Raw genomic sequence first — 5,088 nt, 5'->3', positions numbered from 1 at the left:
ATGATTACATAGGAATTCTAGAAATTTAGAAAGGAAGACACTTAGGGACTATCTCCTCTCACTTTTTATTCTCCAAGGGAGACAACTGAAACCCAAAGAACCAAGATGGTTGCCAAAATCATGCAGCTGAGTGTGAATTTGCAATCTTTATTTGAAAGGCAGAGTTACACACACACACACACATACACACACACACAGAGAGAGAGAGAGAGAGAAGGAGAAAGGGAGAGATGGATCAATCTTCCATCTACTGGTTCACTCCACAAATGGCCACAACTGTCAGGACTGGACCAGACCAAAACCAGGAGCCAGGAGCATCTTCTGAATCTCCTGTGTGGGTGCAGGGCCCAACATTTGGGCCATCTTCCACTGCTTTCCCAGGTGTATTAGCAGGGAGCCAGATCAGAAGTAGAACAGCAGGAACTTTAATCTGTGCCCGCATGGGATGCCAACAGGGCAGGTGGCAGCTTAACCCATTATACCACAACACTAGTCCCAATTTGGTCACATTTTATCACATGTTTGCTGCATGATAGGAAATGCTACAACCTGTTTTGTGACTTTAAGTAAAAATAAAATAAATGGGAGTAAGTAACAATTGCAATAAGAATGCTATAGTGCACATGAATGAAATCTCAAATATAATTTATCTTCACTTTTTTGTGTATTTTTAGCGTTTTATTTCCTTTGCATTGTTTATGAGGCATTTTATTTAAAGTTTTGCATTGGTTTTGCATTTCTGTTTGGAACAAATTTACCATCTCTTTGATTTGTGTATCTAGCTTTAATTTCACTGAGAAATGGAAATAAATTCAATTTCATTCTACAAGGGTAAGACCTGGGAGGATTTTCATCACTTAGCATCCTAGGTAATAGAGTTTGACAAATGATGCAATCTTTAATAATTTTAGGTTGCTCCTTTGAGCTAATCAATACCAGTTCAATCAAGTGGTTAGAAGAAGCATTTAAGATCTTATTATACTAGTGAAATAATTTAATTCTGCCTAGCACAATCTCTTTCAATAATATAATAAAATTCTGGTATAGTCAAAACTCAATTTGAGAAGTTTATAAATAACTTTGAAGATCCTATAGGAATAGTTTACTGACTTACTATTCAAACTAATAAAAGAGACTTCAAATCTTTTTAATAACTATTCCTGCCTCTTTGTGACATATAGTTCTTTAACAAGAAAATTGAAGGAGTTGACAAAAGGAATTGACTTACATACCTTCAGGACTGGTGACTGGTACTGATACCCAACTTAGGTATTTTTCGTGTTGACATCTTTGTCAGGGATTGGCTCTAACATAAAATAGAAACAACTTTGTTTGATGCTACATTTAGCGTGTATTTGTATATTCTCCCAGAACAATTGAACTTAACATTGAGGATTAAACTAGCTCGTACATAAACTTATAAAAGAAAATAGAACTTGTGCTGAGTATCCCTCCTTTGAAGGAAACTCAGAAATAAAACCTAACCTAATTTAAAAGATACATGGGGTGACAGTTCGCACTGTCATTTTAACCATGAAATCGGAATGTCTCAAATGTCCAAAAGTGAACTGATTTTGAAACTCATTTTGAGCATAATATTTGACTTCTTTTTAATTTTTTGCTTGTAGTAAACTTTTAGAAATAAGGTAAATTCTTTTCAAAAATATTTATTTATTTGAAAGATGCATTTATTTATTCGTCTATCTGTAACTCTTTACAGAGAGAAGAGGAGAAACAGAGATCTTCCATTTGCTGGCTCTCTCCCCAAATGGCTGCCATGGCAGGGAGTGGGCCAGGCTGGAGATAGGAGCCCAGAAGTCCATCCAGCGGGACTCCAGTATTTGAGCCATCTTCTACTGCCTTTTCAGGGACATTAGCGGGAAGTTGGATGTGAAGTGGAACAACTGGGATCCGAATCAGTGCTCATATGCGATGCCAGTGTCATACCTAGTGGCTTAACCCTGTGTACCGCAATGCCTGCCCCAGAAATTAGGTAGACCCTTGCTTCTAATTCCTCAGTGGCCTCTTCCCCAAAGCTCATATTAATCTTGTTTCCTCTCTAACTATGAGCTGACACATTCCTAATCCATTATTTCTTTGGGAACCAATATAGATCTTTCACCTTTATTCTCAACACAATGAAAGGAAAAAGAAAATAGATCTTTGCATTACCAATATCTGGTGGGATAATTGTTCAACTAAACACAAGAGCAGAAGGCCTTGTACTATAAATCTCCAACCTCCAAACTCCATAAAAATGGCAGAAGCTTTGAAGTTACAGCTTTATCATTCAAATCACCCATTAGGAGCTTGAGTTTATCTTATTGTCATTGCATTTTCAAAGTCTAGTTCTCTGATGTGTTACTATTATACTTTAATATATCAGTGTTGTATTATATTGAGCTGGCGAAGCTGATTGTTAAACTTTCATGCATGTTATAAGGCAATTGTCAAACAGTCATTATTTAAAAAGATCAAATGATATAAACTTAAAGTTTACATTGTATTCAAAACCAAGACAATAAATGCTTGTAATTCATCACATCTTACTATTATTTATGCACTTGAAGCTGTTTATGTCTGTGGTATCTATACTAGGATTACAAGCTAAAATCCAGGATGCCCAGTTAAACCTGAATTTCAAATAAACAATGAATAGTGTTTCAGTGTAGATATGTGTCAAGCATTGCATGGAAATACTTACACTAAAAAATCCTTTAAATATTTCTTTAGCAAAATCCAACTGGATCTGCAAATCTGCCTGTATATTCTTTCTAATCATATCCCTGAACATTTTTTGAAGTTGGAATAGTATAGGGAATTGTACAGAGGATTAAAGTTAGAAAAACAAGTATGTTAAGAAGAAGTATGAGAAAAGCTATGGCTTTCTTGTTCATCTGTGATCTCTGTAGTATGTATGGATGCCTCTCCCTGCTAGTAATTTGTGTTTTAGAGGATGCAACAAGCAAAATATAATTGCTTACACATCAATTCATTGAAACTATTTTTACTTTCTCCCATCTCCCTTCAAATTCAATGAGTGAAATGAGAGGATGCATAAATTAATCATTGCTGTTGCAAGGCCTTGGGTAATCGAGGTCAGTGACCTTGGTGGACTCATGAATGAATTTGATCCCAGGGAAGACTGACAATATCAGGTTTCTGGTTGCATTACTTTAATCATTTATGTTTGCCTTATAATTCATACAGAGAGGCACAGTACTAGCGGCTCCAAACTCACATTCATTAATATTGTACAACAGATGCAGGTGTTCTCAGGAAAGCTTAGTCAGAACAGCACCTAATCAGAATAGCTCTTAGAAAATGTGAAAGCCAACACAACTGTCCTTTAAAGATGCAATAGCCAGAAGTGTTTCTTACAATTATTGTAGAAGTTTCCAACACAATTTCATCATTCCATACTTCAAAACAAGATTCTTCCTCACTCTTCTCTTCCTCTTTTTATCTTCTTGTATTTCAAAAATCTTAAGACCAATAATTTAAAAGCATGAGATCTTTATGCTGAATATCTGAATATGCCCTAGCTTCATAATGACTGAACAAATCTAGAATTGAGAAACGCTAATATTTTGGCTATACTTAATTTTTTTTAACTTTTATTTAATGAATATAAATTTCCAAAGTACAGAATATGGATTACAATGGCTTCCCCCCCATAACATCCCTCCAACCCGCAACCCTCCCCTTATCCACTCCCTCTCCCCTTCCATTCACATCAAGATTCATTTTCGATTCTCTTTATATACAGAAGATCAGTTTAGCATACATTAAGTAAAGATTTCAACAGTTTGCTCCCACACAGAAACATAAAGTGAAAAATACTGTTTGAGTACTAGTTATACTTATTTTGTTGTACCAAATGAGATGTCAAGTTTTATCCCCACGTATAAACAGAAACTGAAGTGCTTCTAGCAAGTAACTAATTATTTTGAAAATGACTATTTGAATGAGTAAATAAAATAAGGTAGCTAATGAATTATGTACCTCAAATTTTAACATTTCGGATATAGAGATAACCAAATATTCCATTTTCAATGTTCTTTGAAGCAAGAAATTTTTTTAAAAAAAGATTTATTTATTTTATCTGAAAGGTAGAGTTACAGAGAGAAAGGGAGAAACAGAGAGAGAGAGAGAGAGAGAGATCTTCCATCCGCTGGTTCACTCCCCAAATTGCAGCAATGGCTGAAAGTGGGCCAGACCGAAGCCAGGAGCTTCTTTCAGGTCTCCCACATGGATGCAAGGCTCAAGCACTTGAGGCATCTTCCACTGCTTTCCTAGGCATATTAGCAGGGAGCTGGATCACAAGTGAAGTAGCCAGGAATCCAACCAGTGCCCATAATGGGATGGCAGTGCTACAGACGGTGGCTGAACCTACTATGCTACAGTGCCAGCCCCAAAGCAAGAATTCTTTAGCATTCAGAAATAAACCAAAGAAACTTGAAAAAAAAATGGAGTTTTCTTTTTGTAATTTCAGATCCTCTGTAGGTAATTACATCATCTATACTCAGATAACCTTTCAGTTGCCAAATTGGTCCTATGTTACCCTCACTCATCTTGAAGATGTGACATTTCAAGAGTGCAAAATTATTCTTACTGTTTTTTTAAAAAAACTTTTATTTAGTAAATATAAATTTCCAAAGTACAGTTTATGGATTACAATGGCTATTTCCCCCCCATAACTTCCCTCCCACTCGCACCCCTCCCATCTCCCACTCCCTCTCCCATTCCATTCACATCAAGATTCATTTTCAATTCTCTTTATATACAGAAGATCAATTCAGTATATATTAAGTAAAGATTTCATTAGTTTGCACCCACACAGAACATAAAGTGTAAAATACTGTTTCAGTACTAGTTGTAGCATTAATTCACATTGGGCAACACATTAAGGACAGATCCCACATGAGAAGTAAGTACACAGTGACTCCTGTTGTTGACTTAACAATTTGACACTCTTGTTTATGGTGTCAGTAATCTCCCTAAGCTCTAGTCATGAGTTGTCAAGGCTATGGAAGCCTTTTGAGTTCGCCGACTTCGATCTTAATTCCGACAGGGTCATAGTCAAAG

The sequence above is a fragment of the Oryctolagus cuniculus genome, chromosome 5 (assembly GCF_051225735.1).
Source record: "Oryctolagus cuniculus isolate XC-2025 breed Fujian yellow rabbit chromosome 5, ASM5122573v1, whole genome shotgun sequence".
NCBI lineage: Eukaryota > Metazoa > Chordata > Mammalia > Lagomorpha > Leporidae > Oryctolagus > Oryctolagus cuniculus.
The sequence above is the reverse complement of the archived record's forward strand: the minus strand, read 5'-3'. Positions refer to the sequence as shown.